Source organism: Rhineura floridana, chromosome 1 (assembly GCF_030035675.1).
Source record: "Rhineura floridana isolate rRhiFlo1 chromosome 1, rRhiFlo1.hap2, whole genome shotgun sequence".
NCBI classification, from domain to species: domain Eukaryota; kingdom Metazoa; phylum Chordata; class Lepidosauria; order Squamata; family Rhineuridae; genus Rhineura; species Rhineura floridana.
The window spans coordinates 217,533,812-217,559,862 of NC_084480.1; positions in this window are offsets into that span (position 1 = coordinate 217,533,812).

Here is a 26,051-nt window from a genome sequence, read left to right on the forward strand (position 1 = left end):
ATGTTCTCTAGCTGGTATTTACAATTATTATTATTATACCTCTTGCACTTCATTCTATGGGCAAGAGAAAGAGGTAGTGTAAAAGCATAGAGGTGTATAGGGTGGGATCTCAATAGCCCTTTCATGTACTTTACATGTTGCTTCAAAGCATTTCCAATACAGTCCTTGCTTAATCTAGAAAGTCAATTGAGCCATTTTCACGTGACACGAACATCTTTCAGTCTGAAATGTGTCAAGTGAGAAATAACTCTAATTTAAAAAACCCAAACAATATACATTCATCTCACTAGAATCCTTTCAATTGATTCGCATACTGAGTGACAAATGTAAAAACCTCAAATTATTTCCATTCTCATTAGCTTCAGTTTTTTAAAAAAAATCTCTTGAAGCGATCTACCACTATCATGTACTGAAGGACACCTGTGCTGCTGACTGCTCAGTTCGATGGTTATAATTCCTTGCATAGTGACATTGAAATGCAAGTACATCCTTGTAAATGGGAGAAATGTTCAGTTACACTGTTAAAGCGGTGCTAGACAGCCAAAGAAATAAAGTTTCAGGTGCACTGTCAACAAGCAGTAAAACTTGTACAGTACAGGCAGCTGAAATTTACAAAAATGATCCAGCCTTGAAAATAGGCTTTAGAATAAGACTGACAGCAGGATTCATAGGAATAGTTTTAATACACCATTCCAGTTTCTTACAAGCATCTTCCACTGTTTGACAGAATAACCCCATTCAGTAAACCGCTCAAAATAATGAATCAGATGTTCATTGCTTGGAATATTAAACCCCACTAACATACTATTTAGTATCTAAGGTGCATAATAGTGATGGACAAATACATTACTACACAATGTTAAAGATCCCTAATGTACAGTAGTTGGTATTGATGGCTTCCTTTTGAGGCTTGTTTTGCAAGTTTAATGATGGCACAAAAGTTTGCTTGCTTATAACTAAGAATATTCTGTAGCTTGAGCTGCTATTATGTTTTTATAACCTTTAAGTTCTTTTTTTAAAGACACTTCTGTCTAAACTTAGGGAAGTAAGTTCTGCTGTTGTAAATTCAACTTACATAATAAGAGCCCTGCTGGAACCAAATTCTCATCTAGTCCCGAATCTTGTTCTCACAGTGGCCAACCAGATGCCTATGGAAAACCCACAAGCAGAACCTGAGTGCTACAGCACTCTCCCTGTCTGTGATTCCTAGCTACTGGTATTCAGAGGCCATGCTGCTTACTTCCAAGTAAGCATGCATAGGATTTTTAGGCTAAGAGACGTATTTAGGAATGGGCATATGTGCAGATTTAATATACTTTAGGCAAACCAAGGAACCTCTGTACTAAGCATAGTTTTTCCCAGTAGGGGGAGTGTTGTCTAATATCTCTTGCCCCCTGCATATTCTGCAGGATATAGAGGTGGTTGCTACTGCCTTACATGTACAAGAAGCCAATCAAGTAAGTGTGGAAAGATCAATGCAGTATCTCACCCTGCTCTTTCACTGCCACCCCTGATATGTTGTAATTGCTGGTTGGAGAAGATTGGGAAGGAGCATGAATAATCGCTGAGTGTTTATTGCTTTGTTGGCACTGATTCCTAAATATCCATGCAGCATCAACACAGCCGTTGGGGATCTTGGTGCAAATGTTAGTCTGCTGCTATTTATCTGAGGCTCACTTTGAGCAGCTCACTGGATCAACACCTGTTTCTTACCTACGATACAGTGATGCTTTTTATCTGTGTGTTAATGTGATATGGGTTGACAAAACTGTCTTTGAATTTCACTGTGAGAATAATTCGTTGGATGTGGAAGAAAGACTATGTATCTTTACCCAGAAGTAAAACCAGCTGAGTTCAGTAGAGCTCCATGTCAGGTGTACGTAGGATTGTACCCTTTGCTTAATAGCTGGATGGCAGTTTGCAAAGGATTGTTAAAGCAGAAGGCCATTACTACATATTTTTCTTTATTTCTAAGGGAAAAAACCTGCAGAACCATGAACAGGGAGAGCAGATCTGTCTCTGTATTTTTAGCTGATCTTTTGTTCACGGAATGCCAATGATTAATGAACTATTACTGACTGTGTCTAATGAAAAGTAACAGCAAGGTTATGGGTTTTGTGGTGCTCTACATGATGATAAAGGTAAAGGTATTAGTATCAAAATGTAGGAAATGCTGCTTACATTTTCTTGTCAGAAATGACTGTGACGAGATGTTTTGCAGGTAAACACATTTTAGTGTCAGAGAAGCATTTGGATATATCCACTGGCTACCTACAGTGGTCATTGTGCATAATTAATTAACACTTGTAGCATACTATATTTCTGACAGAAAAAAATATTCTGTAAATATAGTATCATTATGCTTTTCTCACTGAACTATTTGTACATCACCCAAAGAATTTTGCACTGGTTTTAGTTGCAATACCATGTCAAAATCTACATTGATTGTCCTATTACCTAAATTATTTCTAAATCACTTACCTGTTTCACAAGCTTTTTATTACAGTTATGTGCAATTTGTAAAATTTAATTCATTGTACAATATAATTTGTTTCTTGAAAGTGGAACATGCTTCCAAATACAAAATGCTTCCATAACACATGCTTTCTTTCCCTTATGTGGAAATATATTCTCATTTGTAATGAAGCACAAAAGCAACGCTACCATCAACTGAAATAATATAAACTTGAAACATTTTCAGTGCAATCCTATACATGTGTACTCAAAAGTAAGAACCATTAGTTAGTAGGATTTACTCCCAGGTAAATGTGTATAGGATTGCCACCTCATTAACATAACAGCATAATCCTATAGATGTTTACTCAGAAGTAAGTCCTAATGAGTTCAATGAGATTCAAAGGTAAGTGTACATAGAACTGCAGTATTACTCTTGACACCTTTTCTAGTATGCAGCTCCAAAAAATATTATTTGGGTGAAATCCATTGAATGAAGGTGGGATTTCCCAGAGACCTAAGCAGATAGCTTTAACTGTATGTCCTTAAATGTGTGTGAGACCAGAGGACCAGAGTCGTAGTTAAAGGAACAGCGTACAGTTCAAAGGTACTTGTGTACAAATTAACATCAATGAACACTAGTGATAAAAACTTAATTCATCTATAGTGTCCATCCTCATTTGAGATTTTTGTATGATAGTCTATTAGATGATGTAAGGGTAAGAGTCTTTCAACTAAATATTAGACAGGCGTCATCCCTATTATCTTTTCAGCGCCTATTGAAGACCTTCCTCTTTCAACAAGCCTTTTAAGCTGAGACCTTATCCCAGTCTGCGTCTGTGTTGGAATTGCTTTTTAATGTTTGTAAACCTTTTTTTTTTTTTTTAATGTTTTTAATATTTTTTCCTTTTTTCTTTTTTAAGATGTCTTCAAAGCTTTTAAAAAAAGTTTTTAAAGATGTTTTGTTTTAATGTATTTTAAAGTCTCTTTCTTATGATGTTTTAAAGTGTTTTTAGTGCTTTTGTTTGCCACTCTGGGCTCCTGCTGGGAGGAAGGGCGGGATATAAATTAAATAATAAATAAATAAACTACAGCCATCAACATCCATCTCCAACTTCCATAAGCAATTGGATATGTTTTTATCCAAATTGGAGTTTCCTCTCTTGGTTTAATTATCTCATGGTCTGGCAAGTTTCTACTTTCTGCATACTATCATTTCATTATAGAAGAACAAAGGCCATGTTCCCAGTCACATTGTTCAAGTACTTTTCATCCTGACAGCCTCCTTTGTGTTTTCATTTTAAAAGGCATATTATTTCTTTTATGTTATGGGCTTGGCAGAGTTCCACTTGCTCCTGAGTAGAATTAGGAACTTCTGGACTGAAAAGGGTGCCTGTGTCTTTAATAGTGCTGTGCGAAGGAAAAGATTGACTGGTGAGTCAATGGCCAAAAGCACACGTTTCAAGAAGAGACAATACGCTAAGCCTAAGAACCTACTTGGTTTGAGTGGCTTCAGACGATGAAGTTGCAACGGGAACAGGAAGCGCTAATGGCTTATACTTCCTGTTCCTGCAATTTTTCCAGGATGGAGAGGGACCATAGGTATAGGTGAGTAGTAAGGAAGATGTTTCAAACACTGACATCTCTGTTAAAGGATCTTAGGTAGCAAGAATGGGTCTTTGGCTTTACAATCTTGTAGATCTGCTTGTCAGGGTAGATAGTACTGTGCCGGATGGACCAAACAGTCTTACTGAGAGACTGAGATATCCTCGTATCTCCTTATCCAAAATAATTTCTCATACACGGGGGATGCAAGGTAGACATGCAGAAGAAGCAGGAAGCATAAAGTACTTCCACTTCTGCTTCCGTCTGCCACACAGCCATATTTGAGGCTGTCCTTTTTGTTGTATGAACTCATCCAACACTATGGCATGCATCTGATGCTCTCATCAGACTATTGCCTACAGAAGCTCCATGCAACAATAAAACATGTTAGCCTTCAAGTAGTTGCTGCTACTTTTTTCTTCTTCACTATTTTCCACTACATTTTTATAATCTGCATATAACACACACACCACGGCACCATGGAACTTTAGGGTAGAGAAATGAACATCGTAACCATGATGTGACAACTGACTATCACAACTCACAGTGGTACCCAGGGTTGGCCCTACCATGAGGCAGCTGCCTCAGGGGACAAATACTTAGGGATGGAGAGTGGGCATAGCTGTGTGTTCCACATGGCTTTGCCCTGCACCCCCTAAGATAGCCTGCTGCCTTCAATGCAATGGAGGAGTCTGAAGTGAGATTTAACTACCAATCTGGTTGCCTTTTGAACTTGAAATGGAGGAATGCACCATGCCACCCTTCAACTCAGACAGCAAAATGTCTTGGGCCAGCCCTGCTGGTGCCATAGATTTATTTATTTATTTATTTAATTAAATTTTTATACCGCCCATAGCCTGGGCTCTCAGGGCGGTGTACAACAGAGAAAGCATTTCATATACAATTTAAAATCTAGTCATCATAATCAACAATGTAGATATACATCAGTAAAAAAGTTAAAAACATAATTAAACCCATAAAGAAATGCAAGTTAATAGATAATTACAAAAAAGTGTGCCATACAAACTGAGTTTTATTTTTTAAAATACCAATACTAAAAATACTAAAATGCCTGGGAAAAGAGATTACTGATGAGAACAGATAATTGCCATAACTAGCGGGTTCAATTAGGTTTTTTACTGGGACATGTTCATCTTGCAATTTCTTCCATATCTAGTCTACTTCTGATATAGCTCTGTCGCAGCTCCCACTGATGACCTAAAATGTGCAGCAACCTTTTCACTCTGGATGTATTTCACTGTTGAATTGGAAACACTTGTTAACATGGGTATAATCACTTGGTAACGTAGACAGGTCTTTCCTGGTATTTATATATAAGGATCTCACATAAATTTGAATGCTACTACAATGACATCTGCTGTACTAGTATAGTAGTTGTCACTGCAACAGACGACAGACATCTTAATTGTAAGAGAAAAATAATACAGTGGGAGGAGATATCAGACATAAAGGACACAATTACAGGCAGGATGTCTCCCTAGTAAGACTCACTATAATCCGTGTAGACTTTAGAAATAGTGATGGATGGTATTCCTTCAGCTCAATTTGAAAACTTTATGGTATTTTATGAGATTTGCCAGAGACCATTTGGGAAAAAACACATCTGTTTTTTGAGAGGTCTCTCCTGGTTTGTAAAGTTGGTGTATGCCACACACATGCATGTTTTTGTACTTCCCCCTGCCCTGGAATTGAACTTTGGTTTAATCTGTGCGCGTACACACGCGCACACACACACACACACCAATTTTGAACCTTCCCCCAAGCAACACACCGAGGAATAAGAAGAGGTTTTAGATCTCGGTAGGGTACAACTACATAAAATATTTGCAAGAAACAATTGTGAGAAGTGATTGAGCCAAATAGAGACGATACCAAATAAAAGGCTGCTTGGTCTCATCGTGGTTTGATTACATGGTCCACTGAGGTCAAGAAAAAATTCACTCAGAATATGTGGTTGACATTAAAGCAGATGGCTTTGTGTAACTGGTTTGCTATACACTGAGTGAACATGCACAGAATCTCATTTAACATTTCAATCTGGAGAACTTCCGGGGGAAACAATGCTCAAATACAGCTGAGCATTATGAACTAGACAAATTTGCATTCTGAGTTTGGTAATCATGAATTTTGATACATTATTATTCAGAAATAAATTAAATTTGGATGTCTTTCTAGTTCAGTAAGTGCTGGAACCCTGACAGTTCTGGGCCCATAAACTTTGTAACTGTAGAGAGAATGTAGACAGAAAGTGGTGACATCAACCTTGAGCAGATCAAACTGACTATAGGCCTTATTTCCATCTTCCATGGCTCTACTATAATGTGGGCCCTGGCTTTCTTTCACTAGATATGAGAATGTAAGCATACAAATAAATTTATAGAAAACCACCATGTGACCAAAAATGAAAGATGTTGTTTGCATGGGAGGAATGGCTGCCTCATTAACAATGGGCTTGAATTTCCAGATCATAATTTGGGTCCAATGTTATTGCTTATTTGCAAATTAACATCTTTTTTTACTGGTTTAGCTTGTTTTGCAGAGAACACAATTCCTTAACAGTTGATAAAAGCAATGCTTAGACCATTTTTACAATGCATCCCATTTACTTGAAGAGCATAATAGCTCCTTCTGAGCCGTATGTCATGTAAATAAGTATTTCAGACATTTTTAACATGCAAATTATGTACTCCATAGATCAATGGCTCCTTTGAAGCACTTGCACTTTATTTTGTAAGTCACATTTAGAGTTTTTAAAAGATGTATTATTTATTCAATAGGCTATCACTTCTTTCAGAGATTCTTCATTCTATCATCTAAATACGTATTTAGTCCATTTAAAGATAAATATCTCTTCATGCTTTCAACAGATTGGAAGAGCTCTTCTGGAAATATTAATCAGGAAAAATGTGCTCAAATGCACCAAAAACAGCCTGTAGCATAAGCCAACTTGGCTCGCTATGGCTTTTTTAAATGTTTGTTTCTTTTTCTCACCACCCACAGAATCTATTTGGCCTGGCAGTAAAGTTATGATCCCCCTCCCCAATCTAAGCCTTGCACCTGATGTCATAAATGCACAATGTTATGGATTAATTGTGTTAGCAGAGATCTCCACAAGCTGAAGGTGCAGGGCTTAGATTGGGGAGGGAGTCCCTAGTTTCAAGGGCAAAGAAATATAATGTATGTATACAAGGTATTTTTTTTTATTTAAACCCTTTCAGAGACCACATGGATTGTGCAAGGCACATATTAGTAATGGAAGCAGCTGCAGACTTCCCAATCCTGATATAAGTAGATGAATTAAACTATACTTGGATCATAATTCAACCATCTTTACTATCTCCCATCCTATAAAGTATGAAAAAATACAGTGGTCCCTTTCAGGAATAATGTGTGCCAGGGGGTAGATTCAGCAAGAGACATTGCTGGGCCTTCTGGGACTTGAATTATAGTTCTCTCCAATGAGAATGGTAGACCAATTCACTTTAGGGAGAACACAGTTTCCTCACATTGTTCAGGATGGGCAGAAAATAATTCTCTGCCAGCTAGAAGTAGGTTCCAATGGGTGGTTGGAGGGTGCTGTAAGTGATCAGGGATCGCAGACTGGGAAGTCTGTTAGCATCTCCAAGAACCTTACTTGCTGCCCCAGTGTATCCACTAACTGACAAGGAGAGTATTCAACTGTTCTCTCCTGCGCTTCAGTGTTGTTGCCACAGATGATAGCCAAGGAGTCAGCAAGGGTCAGGGGATACTGGAGCCCATTAAGGCTTCACTTGGCCCTATGAAGCTGCCGACTCTGATTGACTCCTCAGGATGAGCACTCGGACTCTAGCGCAGGAGTGGGAAACCTTTGGCCCTCCAGACGTTGCTGAACTCAGCTCCCATCATCCCTGGCCATTGGCTATGTTTGCTGGGGCTGATGGGAATTAGTTTAGCAACATCTGGAGGGCAAAAGGTTCCGCACGTTTGTGCTATGTGTACCTACACCCAACAGGGGACTCTTACTGACCCACCATCTCCGTGAGACAATCAGCTCTGACCTGATTGGCCCATACTACCCCATTCCCTTACATGACTTTCTCCTGTTGTACATGCACTTCTAATTGAGTGGCAGTAGCAGGGAAAACTGGGAAATATACTGAGAACACACACACACACGAGGGAACAATATCAATCCATGTTCATAGAGAGCAAGCCAGGCTGCTGTCAAGTCACACAAAATCCCAGGAAACCTTATCAAACTGTATTCCAGTCCCAAAAAATCTACACTGTTTATATAGTTTTGTGGATTTGGAGGAGGAGAATTAAAGCTTTATTTCCTTTAAAATGTGGCACTTGGTCATTAATGTTGAACCTATGAATCATGGCAAGAAGTAGAAAAGGGTTTTGCACTTTGCTTTGGGTTTATTTGTTTACCTGGGCCATTGTTTTTTCCTTGCATTAACTATACTTCTTGCTATGGTTCTTTAATATATGTATATTTAAAATACTTTCAGAATCAGTGGTAAATGGTAGGCCATTGTCTCTTCCATTCCGTGGGGGGCTTATATTATATTTTATTATATTTACAGAATTTGCATAACACAGCACTTTATAGCATAAAAACTAATAAACATCAAATACTAATCATACAATAAACCCAATAAAATCAGTAAATCTTAAACTTTCCAAAGAGCAGCAGGACTAAATATATCCCAGCCCTCACTGTTGGACCTTTTGCCTCAGTTACTGAGGGCACAATTCTCAGAAACCCAGGGGAATTGAGGGCTAACGCTCAGGAAAGCCTTAGCAATGCTGTTTAAAAGGACAAGTTTGTTACGCAGGAGCAATCGCTATGGAGGATATTAGGGTCCTTCCACACTACTACAGGATCTCATTTAAGGAGAAATAATCAAAGCTTTTATGAAAACAAAATGTGCAACTCTAATAAAAATAAAGCTAAAATTACATTCAGACTAGCTTGCTTGTAGAATGACTGCTGTTTGCAAAATCTAATATGAATGTTTGTACACCCATCTTAAATTCCCATTCTATGTTTATTTTATTAGTGTTAACTTATCCAACATAGACCTCATCATTTGCTATGGAAACACAATAAAAATAAGGAGGGGGAGGGGAGTGTTTCAGGAAACACTTTTTTTAACAAATGTAAAAAAATGTTGCTATCTAAAAGTTTCTTCACACTTGCTCACACGTTTTGGAAATGTGGCTTTGCCAATACATCTCTGAAGGGAAAATATTTTGTGACTCAGCTGTGCCTCTAATGTTTATCTGAGATCTTCCCATCCATTAATACCAGCTATGTCATCCACTTGGGGCCTGCCATCAAAATAGTGTGGGCTGAATCCAGACTACATTTTTTTTAATGGACTGCCTTCAAGTCGATCCCGACTTATGGCGACCCTAAGAATAGGGTTTTAATGGTAAGCTGTATTGAGGTGGTTTATCATTGCCTTCCTCTGAGGCTGAGAGATTAGTTGATCTTAATTCCCACTGAAATCAGTGAAAACTAAGTTAAGAGAAGACTAACTTGTCCAATTGATTTCAATGGGACTTAAATTTATCTTCTTTAGTCTAGATCCAAACACTATGTATTCCACACTTCCCAAAATTCCAACTTATGTCAACTCTCTACTCCTACTAGAATGAGCACAACATAGAAATTAATATACCCTTGCTTATTTTTGCATCATTTCTTGAAAGGTTATTATCCAGCATTGACATAAAATGGGAAGAAAATTCAGGATATTTGAGGGCAAAAGGGCACATAGATAACATCAGTCATAAGGAGCAATTTAAGGCATACCTGGAGGAACGTCTCTCCCGATATGAACCTACCCGTACTCTGCATTCAACATCGAAGGGCCTCCTTTGGGGGCCCACCCAGAGAGAAGCCCGGAAGGTGACAACAAGAAAACAGGCTTTCTCTGTGGTGGCCCCCGAACTATGGAACTCTCCGCGATGAGGTACGCCTGGCGCCAACATTGCTGTCCTTCCGGCGCCAGGTAAAACCCTTTTTGTTCTCCCAGGCTTTTTAACAACATTTTAACAACATTTTTAACATCTATTGTAACACCTACACTTGCACTTACGCTCTTAATATTTTAGTAATCTTAATTACTTAACATCTTAACATCTTAATACTTTTAACTGATTTAATACGTTTTAAAAAAAATTTAGGCTTGTATTGTAGTTGTTTATATGTTTAATTATGTTCTACTACTTTTGGTATATTGTTTTTAAGTTGTTGATATATGTTTTTACTTGTATATTGGATGTTTTTATGTTGTGCACCGCCCAGAGAGCTACGGCTATTGGGCGGTATAGAAATATAATTAATAAATAATAAATAAATAGAAACGTGACCCATAGAATTCTGGAAGTCTTGAGTCAGACTCTGTTTTGGTTTTCGACAATTTCCTATTTGGCTTTACCTAGATTTATTTAGTTATTACAAATACAAAAATGGATTTCAGTGTTGTATCAAATACATTTAAAATTACAAAAACATATGACACAAAGCAATAATACAATAAAATTAAGAGGAATTAAGTTGGAGCTTTAGCTTCAACAAGCTAAAAATAATCATCATTGAAAATGTGCTCTTTTTTTGTACATATATAATGTACTTCTTCTAAAGATGGAAAACAAACTCCTCCAACAATCTTAGTGCATGGGCAAGATATGCAGCAGCATTTTCAGTTGCAGCTTCTGATAATGGCACACTTACCAGTTGAGGTAATCCCTCACACAACTCAGACAGACAGTGTTAAAAAAATGGAAGGAGGGCACCAAAAGCGCAGGATAGTCAAGTGTCAGGATCATGAGAAAACAAAGAGTAAAACCTGAGGACACATGAATGGAATGAGGAAAGCAAATTTCTGAGGAAAAATAAAAAGTGCTCAGGAACTGGTATCTGATGGCAGGAAGAAGAAAAAAAGTATCTTGGGGATACAATAGCAGAAGTAACCACAAGAGGATAGCCGACAAAACAATGATGCAGCTGGAGATCCATCTTGAGCCATTGCCTCCAGACTCCACTTACTAAGGCACCATCTGCACTATACATTTAAAGCAGTATTATTGTACTTTAAACAATCATGGCTTCCGCTGAAGAATCATGCAAAATGTAGTTTGTTAAGGGTGCTGAGAGTTGTTAGGTGACCCCTATTCCCGTCATAGACCTACAATTCTCAGAGTAATCACTCCTCAGGGAACTCTGGGAATTGTGGTATGATACTGTTGCGCACCACCCCAATCTCCAAGCGGTGAGAGATCTCCAGGGGTCCCTATGCTTGTGCAGGGTTTGGTTTCCTTGGAAAGAAGGTCAGCTGAGACTGTGGTGTCTTTTAGGAAATACAGTTTTCATTTACGCACATTCCAACCTGAGCTTAAGATGGAGGAGTTCAAAGCTTTAGCAGGCCAATAGATCTTGCTTTTCCATCAGGCTTACAGGAGGCACCCTAAAGCTGTGGTGCAGGGAGCCAGCCTCTCTGCACATCTCCAGTTCTCAGCCTTTTCTTCAACTCAAACTAAAAACACAAGCCTTTCCTAGGCCCCATGAGGGGGGGGGCTCTCCTGAAGAGTTTCAATAACAATAGGATCTCCCTGGCCCAGTTAATGAGCACTTGATAGACCCATTAACTCATCTGGCCACTCTATTATACTGTCAAAGAGGACTCATCTGACCAGCGGAGCGGGTTTCTCAGCTGCAGAGTCCACTTCCAGGTGCAGGATTCCAAATCAGAGGCTGGAAGGGGACTCATAGAAATCATCTATCTCAACCCCAAACCCATAACAATATTGTTCAGATGTATGGTGCAGATGGGGCCTAACACGTATAGCATACACACATATGCCATTTAATAGCTGTGCTAAAGAAATACCTGTTTCTGGGTCTGTATTGTGTACTCACAAACCTACACTCACATGTTCAGAGGCCAGAACTCAACGTAGCTTGCAACCTAATGTGTTAATAAGATAAACTTTTCTTTGCTGCTATTGAAATCAACAGGAACTTCACCATTGTCCTCTATAGGAAGAGGATTAAGCATTTATGAGATTGTTTGAATTTAACTTTTCACTCTGTTAAGCCTGAGTGCTAAATATGAACCATCCTATCATGCTTTGTTTACTTGGATTCACCAAAACCTTAAAACAAATACTTAATTCCAGGTAAGTCTGAGGTTACTAACAAACCGTACTCTGTTCTCTGTCAGGCAGGTGTGTGAGGGAACACCTGTACAACTCTGCACAGAGTCACCCTTTTTAGGGTGGGGCAGCTTTAGTGGGGGGCAAATCCTGCTCAACAAGGATGTCAAACCAATCTTTGTTCAACTCTTGCTGAAAGTATCTGCGGTAACAAACTGGATACAGGTAAACAAACAGCAGTAGCCCTTCACCACCCCCTTCTCCTCCTCCTCCTCCTGCCCCCCCCGGGCTGTCAATTTGCAGCTCACTACAGGCGCTTATTATATGAAGCAAAAGCAGGGACTCATTGTCAACAGAAGGTAATGTGGACGACGATTATTTGAACAGGTGTGTGAGGTGTTCCTACACTGAGAGTATTAAAGAGTTGCTAGAGTGAGCGGTTAGGACAGAGCTGTGCATGTAATAACCAGAGCTGCCTGGAGTTTATTGTCATAACAATCACATACAGTTTAAAGGTTTCACAATGAGCTACTCTGATTTGCCCAATGTGTTTAACCAGTTTTCAGGTTATCACCCTCTCCTTACTTCAAGAAAAGTCAGAATTAGCACTGGCAAAAGTAACTTTCTCTCACCAGTAATTACACATAGGTAGGTAACTAGGGCAGAAATGGGGGAAACTGGCCTGTGGGCCAAATCAGGCTCACTATGGGTCCTAATTTGGCCCAGGAGGTTGTTTTCCCCCAGCCATGTACACCTACCCCACACCTGACGTTAGATGTGGGCAGGTAAAGCCACAGCTTCAGAGGAACTATCATCAGCCTTGGAATTGTTCCTCTGCAAACAAGACTTGCAGAATGTGCTCTGGGGTGCTGCAGGGTACCATCTTGTCCCCCATCTTGTTTAACATCTATGTGAAGCCCTTAGGAGCAGTCATCAGGAGATTTGGGGTGAGGTGTCAGCAGTACGCTGATGATACCAGCTCTATTTCTCTGTAACTTCTGAATCAGGAAAGGCCATGCAAGGCCTGGACTCGGTGGTGGGCTTGATGAGGGCCAATAAACTGAGTCTGAATCCTAGCAAGATGGAGGTGCTGTGGGTTGATGGTTCCCAAGTTTGGATAATTAGTCAGTTGCCTGCTTTGGATGGGGTTGTATACCCTCTGAAAGAGCAGGTCTGTAGTCTCAGGGTGCTCCTGGATCCATCTTTGTTGCTGGAGGCCCAGGTGACCTCAGTGGCTTGGAGTGCCTTTTACCAGCTTTTGGACCAGGATAGCCTGACCACAGTTGTCTATGCACTGGTAACCTCCAGGATGGATTACTGTAATGTACTCTATGTGGGGCTGCTCTTGAGGTTGGTCCAGAAACTGCAGCTGGTGCAAAATGCAGCAGCACGACTACTCGCTGGGGCAAGGTATTGCCAACATGTCACCTGCTGCTGAAAGAATTGCACTGGCTGCCTATTAGCTACCGGGCTAAGTTCAAGGTTCTGGTTTTGGTGTACAAAGCTCATACAGCTTGGGACCAGGATACCTGAAACCTTGTCTTACCCCTTATGTACCCAGTCGATCACTAAGCTCTGCAGGTGAGGAACTCCTGCAGATACCACCTTATCAGAAGGGCTGTTCCGCAAAACATAGGAAGTGGACCTTTAGTGTAGTAGCACCTATCCTGTGGAATTCCCCCCCCTTGAATATTAGACTGGTGCCATCTCTATTATCTTTTTGGTGCCTACTGAAGACCTTCCTCTTTCAACAAGCCGTTTAAGTAGATACCTTATCCCAGTCTGCTTCTGTGTTATAATTGCTTTTAAAGATGTTTTTAAAGCTTTTCTTAAAAGATGTTTTTAAAGATGTTTTGTTTAAATGTATTTTAATGTCTGTAGTTGTGATGTTTTAGAGTGTTTTAGTGTTTTGCCACTCTGGGCTCCTACTGGGAGGAAGGTCAGGGTATAAATTTAATAAATAATAATAATAAATTCAGTGTCTTTTAAATTTGGTGCCAAATACAAGTCCCTTAGGATTGGTTCCACTTGGCAGCACCCTATCAACTGAAGCCAATTCCTTCAGAATGCAGGACTTGCAGTTGGCATTGAGTTTAAATTCAATGCAGAATATAAGCCTACTGGGATCAGTTCCACTCAGGAGCTCCCAATCTGAGTCGAGCTGATCCCTGTCCAAATTCAAGTGTAAGTTCTGTGTGGCTTGAATTCAAAGGAAGAAAGTGGAGTCAAACTCAGCAGGGCTTGCATTCTGCAGTTGACATCAGATGACTGACAGGTGACTTGAGCTGCCAAAAGGGCCCTATGGAGGGTGGTCAGTTCATCCCTGAACTAGGGTGAAAATGCTCTTTCAAGCTTATGCTGGGTTTTAATTAGTGAACATCCATTATTCCTCATTTCTCTCATGGCAAGCAAGAAGATCATAGCTTGGATCCCAATCCTAAAATGAGTTAAGTTAAGGAACTTCACAAGAAGGAAACTTTCCCATGCTCTTCTGCCCACCAAACAGCCAGCCAGGAGTGTTGGGAGGGGGGGAGTACTCCTGAACATTTTGGTATGAGCTAAAGGGTGCTGCTGGGGAACAGGGGGAATCACCCAAAATGAGCTTCAATCCTAAGATAAGGTAACTTATAGAAGTTCACAGAAAGAAGTTCTATCATCCTTCACTCCCCCTAGGAGTCCTCTGCATCCTATCCCACATTTTTCAGGGATCCCTTCACAGGGATCGCAGGTGGCTGCAGTTGGGAAGATGAGACATGAAACTTTCCACCCATGAATTTTCTTAAGCTAATTTATCTTAAGCTCCAGTTCCTAAGTGGAGGGTCGTTGTAGATAATTATACTATCTGTGGAGCAGTGGACACTGCTTTCCTCTTGCTGCTATGGTGGCTTTAGTCTCTTGACACTGCTTTAGCATATGGCAGAGGAGAAACCTTCCACCTCAGAATGAGCAGTGTGGCTTAGGGATGGAAAGATCTGTCACTTTTGGTTCTCTCAGTTTCTCATTTTTCCAATTTTAAATTCCATTCTCCATGTTTCTGAAGCAATTTGCAATTTAAAAAAAAATATCCTCCAGCATTATAGTGTGAATTTCTCCTAATAAACACGTTTGTAGGCAGTTCTGACTAATGTACAGTAGGGCCCCGCTTTACAGTGTTCCGCTTTAAGGCGTTTCGCTGATGCAGTGCCTTTCATTTTCAATTTTAAAGTGTTTTTTTCCCCTTTTGCGCCGTTTTGCGCCGTTTTCACGCGACGCGGCCCATTAAAGTCAATGGGGTTCCGCTTTACGGCGTTTTCCGCTTTATGGCGGGGGTCCAGAACGGAACCCGCTGTATAAGCGGGGCCCTACTGTACACATTTTTGCAAGCAATTTCTCATCACATAATGCCTTTTCTATGTTATTTTCAATTCTATATTCATTTTTATGCACATTTCCCCCTAACATATGCACTTTTATAAACATTGTTTGGGTCCCAAACTACACTGCAAAATTTGAACAAGTGCGAATTTCAAAGGATGACTGTGTCAGTTCTTGTTGTTTTGGAAAGTGCAAATTTGATAGATTTGGCCTGAAATGCAAACTTAATCCAATTTCTCACCCATCCCTAGTGTAGCTTTGGGAGTGTGCACACAGCAGGGGTGGGAAACCTTTTTCAGCCCAATTCCTTCTGGGCAAACTTCCACAGGCCACATCAGTGGTAGGCAGTGCCAGAGACAAAAGTGGGTGGAGCAATGTATGTAAATTTTACCTTTGTACCATAAGCTAGTTTCCACACACACTCACTGTTGATCCTCCATCCAGGCAAACAAGAAGCATCATCAGAGTTTATGGACACATTCCAGCCAGGGTGTGAAGCAGGTCCAGTGAGGGGTGTGGCTTGGGGAGGGGGGTATGTGGTTGGGGAGGGGGTGTTTTCTAGGACGGACAGATACAGAGGCCTGGAAGGCTGCATTTGGTCCTCTGAGGCTCCTCACCCCTGGCACATAGCCTCATACTATTTTTAAAACTCGTCTGTGTGTGTGTGTGTGTTAGCATGTGTATTAGTGCTCCGCCTTTCACATATTAAAAATAGTTTGAAAAACCATTCTAAAACTTTTCTAGGCCTACGGTAAAGAGAGGGAAGAACTGCATTATGTTATCATGGACATTATCCAAATGGCACCCACACCACTAAGGTCAACGCAGTTCTAGATGTTTGTTTGGGGGTTAACCAGCACCAGCGGCACCAGCGGCACCAGCGGCACCAGCGGCACCAGCGGTGGGGGAAGACGCCCCGGACGCCGCTCCCAAGAATGCAGCCGGAGCCGCCTCAGCACCTCAGCGCAGTCTGATCGACGCCCAAGGAAGTCCTGCACAGCTTTGGCATGCGGGAGAGCTGCAGCCTCAGCGTGGAGCAGGTGCGGTGGCTCCAGGAGAAGTACGGAGCCAACAGAAACGAACACCTGCAAAAGCAGTATTGAAACAAGCTTCTCTTCTCCACCCCCACGCAGTGGTATTAAAAAGGGGGTTGAGGTTGCAATTTTATCAACATGGCAAGTTCTCTGGAAGATGATGGGTCTTGTCTGAGCTACCGTGCATAAAATCATGAATGTGGTGTTTCCAGCTACCCCACTACCTCCAGCCTTTGGAGGGCTTGCAAGAAGTGGCTGCAGGAGTGAGACTGCATGTGCGGTGTTTCAAAGCTGAAACTGTCTTAATTTCCTTTTATTTTTGCCATATTGCCAAGAAGTGTAATGTGGCATGCTAAAGAATGTAATGTTATACTTACAGTATTGAAAAGGTTTTTGTGTTTGCTGTGACATTTGTTATTGTTTTATTACTGCTGTTGTATTATTTTATTATGAAATTGTTTTTGTAATTGTTTGCTTTTGTTAGCCACTTTGAGCACAATTTTTTTGTTGTAAGTCACTTTGAGTTCCATTGTGGGGAAAAAGTGACTAATAAATATCATTAATAATAATAATAACAACAACAACAGCTTTGATTTGTCCAGAGTACAACTCGCAGTGTTACAAAATTCGCCAAACCACTTTGACCAGTGACCATTTTGTACAGGGCACAAAAGAGAATGAGTGTACTGAGGGCAACAGCAACTGTACAAATGTCCAAGTCAATGAGAGCTATTTCTGTACACACAGATGAGAGAAACCAAGAGGGAGAAAGACAGAGTATTAAACACTTGTGTATTAACTTCAGAAGAGGACTCAGGACATAAATATGGCTTTGTTCAAATTTGGTCCTATATATGTATGTGGAAAACAATGAGAGAAACATGTAAATCAGGTCATGTTTTTTCCTTTTTCAAAAGTAAGGCTAGCATCTGTTGAGGTTCAAAAATGCTGCTGGTGCTCTCCATGTCTGACTGTGTGTGTGTGTGTGTGTGCACATATATATATGCTTATAAATGTGTTTTTGGACTCCCTGAAGAAGTACAGGCAAGGGCTAGAGGAGCTATCATCTTCTTCCTGGTCACTTGAACCCTGTATTACAGTGTGGGCCTTGACTGCAGTATGAAGTAGTCTAAGCTTTGTGGCTTGAATCCAGGATACCTGGCTTCAAGTTTTACCTCTGCAAATGGACTCATTGGAAAGTTCTGGCCTAGTCACTATCCTTTAGTCCAAGTTCCTCATCTGTAAATTAGGAATAACTTTGGCCTCCTCCTCACTGAGGTGGTAAACCTATGCTTTACCACTTCAGAGTGAAGGCAGGATGTAAGATGACTAAATGCTCCTCAATACCAAAAAATAAGTTTAAAATAATTAATAAAGACCTAGCACACTAGTTCTTACAGATCCCTAGTTCCTACGGAAAGATCCCTAGTTCTTACAGAAAACAGTTCTAACCTAGTCTTCTCCCTGACATGCTAGTTTTCTACTACTACTACTGCCCATTTGCTGTCGGGCCAAGTTCAAGTTTCTAGTCTTGGTGTACAAAGCCCTATATAGCTTGGGACCAGGAAACCTGAAAGACCATCTGATCCCTTACATACCCAGTTGATCACTGCGCTGTGCAGGTGAGGGCCTCCTGCAGATACCATCTTATCAGGAAGTCTGTTCCACACAACATAGGAAACAGAACTTTAGTATGGTGGCACCTACCCTGTGGAATTCCCTCCCCTTAAATATTATACAGGCGCCATCTCTGTTATCTTTTCGGCGCCTGTTCAAGACCTTCCTCTTTCAACAAGCCTTTTAAGTTGAGACCTTATCCCAGTTTGCGTCTGTGTTGGTATTGCTTTTTAATATGATTATAATTTTTTTAACAGTATGTTTAACCTTTTTTTAAGATGAAAGCTTTTTAAAGAGTTTTTAAATATGTTTTGTTTTAATGTATTTTAAAGTCTGTTTTTATGATGTTTTAAAGTGTTTTTAATGCTTTTGCTTGCCACACTGGGCTCCTGCTGAGAGGAAGGGCGGGCTATAAATCAAATCAAATAAATAAATAAATAAATAAATACTACTACTACTATCAATTAAGGAACATTCAGTCATATGAGCCCTTATCCGCTGTTTTTAGATGTACAGTTAAGAACATCATAGGTAATAGCTATATGTTTCATACAAGCACACTTTTGAAAGCTTGTAAGGGGGGGGAACTTGGTGGTGATTTGGGGTGGGAAAACGGTGGACAGGAATAGCAGCAGCCCTCCTTATCCCATTGCTTCTCCACTCTATATTTCCCCTCTAGAGGTAGCTTTTCATTTTAAAATATCACACTGCATTTTACGTACATGTGTATACATGTAATGTACAATTAGGTGTTTAAATTCACACTTTAAAATATAATGTGTAAACTCGCCCTAAGAGGAGGTTTGAAGTCCAATTTCACATGAATGCATAAGGTCTCTACAAAGCCCTTCTGGGCCTGAATGTATGTACACCTCTCTCCCTGGAGAGGCATGTTGGCTAGAATTGTATCTTCCTCTCTCAGCCACATCCCACCTTGCTGCATGAAATGCATATGGGGACAAGCATGAAAAAGTATCATCTTTTCACTGTTGAGAGCGGTGAGACTGGCAGCACAGCAGTTAAACTGAGTAATAATCGTTCTGATTACAAATTCTAGCCCTTCTTCACGCATTACTTGCATGAAGCAACAACAGGGGTACAAAGGGGCTGAGGGACTGTGTGTTTCACTCACTCATGTGTTGGTCAAATAACTTCCAAAGCAGGGAGCAATTTCTATCCATGTTGGCTCTCTCTGTCTGCACAATTTGGAACCTTGGAAGATCTGGGTTCTAAATTGTTCAAAAGTCAATATGGATAGAAAAGGCTCCCAGCTTCAGAAGTTATTTCTGCAACACAAGAGAGCTGGAGGAGCCAAGGGACCTTGGGAGTGTGGCTACATGTGCAAGTCTGCAGCCCCTTGGTGTCCATGTCACTCTTTGCAAGTGCAGCTCATGCTTTAGCCCTAAGGAAAATACATTATTTAATGGTCTTGGGAACTTTTTTTCAGCAAGAAAGCATTATGCAACCATGAAGGGACTCTATTATAAACAATCAAAGTTTTTCTCTGGAGTCTGAATTTCATCTGATTTCCAATAGGTTGAATGCAGTGCTTTTTTTGGTGAATTGTTTGTACATCCTTAATGAGAAAAGGGAGGGGAAACTCTTCATAAGCATCCTCTTTGTACATGGATTTTCTTGCAATTTGCTCAGGAAGAACAGCTATAAAAGATTACATGATGGTGGGATCCCCACAAATTGCTTAAAAGATGCTACAAACGACAGCAGTCTTATTCAGTCATCAAATTCTATGGAGCTTTGCTTTCACGAGATTTAAACATCAAGCAAATTGTGTTTTATTCCTGCATGATGATGGAATTGGTTACAAATATTTTTAATGAGCAACCTTTTATTAAACTGAACGAGAGGAAAGTGATGAAATATAATTGCCTAAATGTCTCTTGTCTTTTGCCCACCTTAAAGTTATACTATGCGTTGACTTTCATTTTTGGTGCACTCTGGGAAATACATTTTTAAAAGTAAAAGTGAGTTACAAAAAGTTCTAATGGCAATCAGAGTACAAACAGCTGACAAACACACATGCTGTCCTGCAGAAGGAGAAAAAGACCTGGAAGAGCAAATGCCCTAGTCTTCCCCTTTCTCAGTAAGAACTCAGCCCTTTCCCTCACCTGTCCTTTTCCACATGCCTCCTCTCTACCACAGAAGACAGAGCATAGAGGAGAGAAACCTTTCCTACTGGATCAACTGGAGAGTAGGAGGTCAACCCCATTCCCTACAAAATAAGGAACATATTGTGAAACTGTTAAAAAAAAGAGAGCACTACCTGTGTTAGACTCAGAACAGGGGTGCCATCAGGTTAGGATTTGGGGGCAGAAGTACAGGGCACCACTCAGCAGAATGAGCAGAAGAACCCCCAAATTCAGAAGGGGTTGTCTCACCACTTTTTGAGGCATGAAGTAATACACTATGGGTGGCCCCATAGGGAGCCCAAATGATATAGAAGACAGATCTCCTGCACTTTTCATAGTTGTGAAGAGGGAATTTCAGCAGGCATAGCTTGCCACAGCCAGACCCACTCATGGATTCCATTGTTGAGCTCACTTACACTCCTTGTGAATGTCATCTGTTTGCTCTGCTACTGCTGCAGTAGGCTGGTTTGACTTAAAGTTCAGTAAATATTGACTAAAACAACGTAGCCTTCCCCCCACCCCTTTTCCCACTTTAGTCCCATTAATGCAACTAGAGGGGAGAAGTGAGCAGGAGGTTTCTGAGAAGAAAGAGGGGCACACCACACATTCAGTGGCATCTATCCACTTAGGCAGTACAAGTGGAGCACCACTGTTGTCCCAGCTTCCAAATATGGGGGGTCACTGCCACTGATTAAGAAGGGAAGGGGAGGTGTGGGGAGTTTAGTGCGGGGCTATGCGCAGGGCAGGTCAGAGCCAATATGATGCTCCTGCTGCCTCACACCACACCATGCAGAGCTCCCCACACCTTGTACCTCCCCCTCTTGGTCAGTGGTAGTGACCTGCCATTCTACAAACAGCCAGTTAATTCGTAAGTCCATTCCATCCCATTCCTGCATTAATCTCCAATGTTTGTTTTTTAAAAGTCTCCATAAAAGTTCATATTTAAAATATATATATATTAAATGCAGTTTTTAATTTTAGTTAGTTAGTTAGTCAAAGCATTCATATACCACTTTTCAGGCGAACCTCACAAAGCAGTTTACATAAGATTATTACAACAATAAGTGTTCATTATTTTCTACATTTGTTTCAATGTATTATCTCAGAAAACACTCAGTTGTACATTTTCATACATTTCTGAGCTGAGAAATGCATCATAACATTTGGAGAAGTGCAAAATCCAAAGGATAATTACATCCTGATCTGTGCATTAGTTTGGGAGGAATGTAAGGTATCTGGTCAGTTCATATCAGAATTTGTAAATACCAGATTCCTCAGGCAGCCCAATGTAGCTTTTTTATGATTCGTTTATATTTTAATATTGTAACCTGCCCTGAGGTCATGTGATACAGGTCAAGATACACATTTAAAAAACAAACATCTTGCAGTACAGTCAGCTCTGATACACAGAGAGGAAGTCACTCTTTCCATAGCCCACCAACATCACAAAAATGAGGGTCACCAACTCTCGTAATAAAAAGTTGGAGGCCCTGGTGTGAAGAGGAGTTTGAAGGGGCAAAGCCATGAGCAGGTCTGGGAGGCTGAGGCCAGCGGTTTGGGGCAGACCTTGGAATGCAACCCAGGGCAAAAACTTGCCTTGTCTTCTATGTTATAAAAATGAAGGGTTGTATTCACTGAAGATGTCCTGTTCATGCAAGGACCAGCTTGCAAAATGGAACTTCCCATCCCTCTCCTCCCCCTGCACCCCCAATGTGTTCTGGGGTTTTCTCTTACCCACTGGAGAAGATGTGCAGGTAGTGCATGGGGAGAGGGGATGGGGGTGTGGGAAAGCAGAAGCAGAAGACCTTGTGCAAATGGGATGACTTGGTTGGATACAACCCAAAGAACAACTGAAAGGGGAGAACTGACCTGGTCACTGGCTTTTGTGACAATTGGCCTGAAAGCAAAAAGACTGGTGGTTTGGCAACTCTAAGCCAAATATTGGAAGAATAATCATGCGCTTCCTGCGCTGGGATGGCTACTATTTTCAATTTCCCCCCACAAATGGGGAAATAGTTGCTTGTCCACTGTTATATTATCAAAGAACAACAACCATGTCTTGTGGTAGAGATATTTTTTCAAGGACAACCATTATAAGGATAAGGATTGTCAGCCACTCTCTCTGTAAAAAATTAGACACGTTTTCCATCAACTTTGCACCTGATGCTGTAGTATGCATACCATAATGGTTAAACCAGACAAGAACCTTGCAGTCACTGATGCAAAATGGATTTCTTTTCTACTTTTGCAAAGCTTAACACTTAGGATAGCATTTCATCTCAATATATTGCATTAGGGCACTGTTCATTTGGAAGCACAGTCATCTTGATATGCATATTTATAATGGCAGTCACGGATGTGCAACAAGGAACCATTATTTTTAAGAAAGCCAAATGAATTTGCTAATAACTGCAATCAATTAAAAGCATTTCTATGTAAATATACAGTCCCAGGAACATAAATTCATTGTACATTAAAATTAATCTTTTAGAACATGATGTGTGCTTTTCATAACCACAGGTTTTGGCTTAAGACATGCTTTCTCTGACTTGGATTCCTTGGGTTCCTAGAAGCCTAGGTAAACTGCTGCCCTCTTTTGCATTTAAAGAGGAACTGTACTTTATACAAGAATTGCCTAAAGAGACTAAAGGCTACCTGGCAAGACTGTCATAGGGTTTTAGCTACGACCCATGGCCTGTGAAAGACAGACCTGTCTCCTATTGTTGTTTGGAATTAACACAAGCATGTATTGTTTAATTATATCTTATTTAAGATATTTACCTACTTAAAGAATAAAGCTGTGAGTCCAATTTTACCGTCTGCAACACACTGCTTTTCTGTCTGTTCCTGGTCACAATGTCAACCCAAGAAGGGATGTAGCTCAGTACTTATGCAGGAGAAGCTCCCAGGTTCAATCATCAGCACCTCCAGTTGCAGCTGGGAGAGAATCCTGTTGGAAATCCTGGAGAGCCACTGCCGTTCTGTGTAGGCAATATTGAATTAGATGGACCAATGGTCTCACTCAGTATAAGGCCGCTTCTGATGTTCCTATGAAAAGAGAGTGTGTGTGTGCAGAGCCAGCAACTGGTCTGAGAGGGCCCCCGGCACAGTGCCCCTGTTGGCCCCCTCCTATGTCAGTGGTCCTTTGGCTGTGGGTACACCTTGCAGCAGCAGTGGAGGGCTACAAGCCATCATTTAAAATATCCCATAATAGACTTGAATAGCACTATGCCAGGCACTCCAGACCACTATATGGAATTTAAAATGGTGGCTCATAGAGCAGGCATCAATACTGTTGGGCATTGACAGAAAGAATATGCAAGTATGCAGAGACATTTATTAGGAGTTATTGAAGACAATATATTAAGGGCTGATTCACACATGCTAGTTCATCAATCGATATTATCGGCACCTCATCACAAGTTATTACTCAAAGATAAGTGCAGCCAAACACCTACTTACTCTGTATGTCATGGGTCAATGGGCATCTGGAAAATATGTGAACTGTATTCCTTCAAAGTTACTATATTTGAGGAGACACAAAAAATCTGTCTGGGGTGTTTCATCTGTTGTGGATGTTTCACACAAGCAAAGTCATTCAGTGTTGCACTAATACGTTTGAATTCACACTTAAAGACCCTCCCAAAATAAAAATGCAGAATGAACACGTAAACGGAATAGAAGAGAAGCAGGCAAAAAAGGTGAGCAGAAAGTGCATATATGTATATATGCATACTGCATTTTAGGCTGAAAGCTGACTCTCTTGTGCAGAGAGGGCCCCCTCCCGCTACACGTATTCATTTGAATGTACAAAGAGAACCCCTATGCAGCATACAGAGAAGCACCAAAGCCCTACGTGGCCTGAGATACCCTACTATCTACACTGCAGTATCTCCACCATTTCCTCTTGCTATCAGAGGTGCAGCAGGTGGGCACAGAAGGAAAGACATGTCTGCCATCCATACTAGCCTCCTCATCTACAGATCAGCTTCCCCAGGGAAGTCCACTCAGCCTCATCATTGTCCACCTTTCGGCAGGCAGTGGAGACTATTCTATTCCAGAGTATCTAAAATATATTGCCTCTTTTACAGTGTCTTAAACCACTGCTATTTAATTAATTTATTGCTTGCTCATACTTGTAGGTTGCTATTTTTAAAAATAAATTTTGAGCTGCCTTGAGATTTTCTAGAAAGGCAGGATATAAATTATTGCAATAAATCAACATTAAAATACAGGTGTACTCAAAGCCTTTTTCAATGTTCCCAATCAGGCTGTTGGCCCCCAATCTCTGCAAATGCAGCCAGAATGTTTTTTCTGGCTGTGCTTTGAAGGGATGCTGCCCTCTGCTGGCCACACCTCCCTTCCCCACTGATGCCTTCAGACTCTTCAGGACTGCCCACAGCAAAGCATTGGCGCAATCACTGCCTCTGCCTGAGCTTGCAGCAAAGTGTTTCCATTGGCCACACCTAGAAGACAAAGGGCTCAATGTACCAATCGGTTGTGACAATGCACTGGAGCTGATCCAATGAGGTTTTAAGAGTGTAAAGGGGTGGAGTTTAGTATCATGTTCCCCCATTTTGAGAAAAGAAAGGTAGAGTTGTACTGGAACCAGCACAACAGTAAGCGTGTCTCTACCCTCAGGCAAAGCACTATGAAAATACAATTGAAAAATTTGGGACACTCTTCACATGTTCAAAGGAATGCACATAAGTTGAGGGCTACTGGTCAAGCCCATTCATTTGAATGGATGAAGAGACCTGCTAGGTGTACACAAAAGTACTTGTTGAGGAATTTCTCTGCATCATTGGGAACCCTGTTTTTTCAAGGTTCTTGATCATATGAAGAAAGCCCCATGCACAAACATTGTATGTGTGCTGTCTCTCTTCATAAATTCCAATGAATGTGCAGAACGTGAGAGCAGAGCCTGACACCATGATCCCACCTGTGAGCATGTGTACTTGTCTAAATGTCTGTGATGTGCTACAGCAGCTTTCCCCAACCTACTGCCTTCCAGATATTTTGGGCTAAAAGTCCCATTCCAGCCAGCGTGGCCAATGGCCACCAGGGATGATAGGGGCTGATGGCCAAAAGATCTGGAAGGCACCAGGTTGGGGAAGACTGGGGTAGAGTTTTTAGGTGAGCATGCTTAAGCTATTTATTTTCGTATTGTTTACGGCCACAATCCAGAAAGGCTCAGCTCATACATCGAAGAAAGATTCAACCCACAGATCATCCCTCCTAGTAGGGCAGGGGGTTATTGAGAGAATGGATCTTCCACTTCACTGTAACTCTCTGCTTACAGAGTTGTCTCCCAGTTCACAGATCCAACTCTGCAATCGTACAGTCCCTTCCTACCTCCTGTTGGAGGAAGATGGAATTCAAGCTGGTGACAGACAATGTTTGTTTACAAAGAGATGAAGATGCCATGTTGCAGCTTTCATTGCCCATCATACACATTCATTGTTTTAATGTCCCATTATGGTCTCCTGTCAAGCAATATTTTATATAGTGTTTTCAAAACTTTCAAAGCCCCTTTGGCCAGAGACAACAGCAGGACATAAGAAATGATGCTGTACACCAGAAACAACAATGACTCTATAAGAGCACCTTCAAGTCTCTTAAAAACAAAAGTCTGTTTTCAGTCTCTGTGAAAATGTTTTTTCCCTCCGAT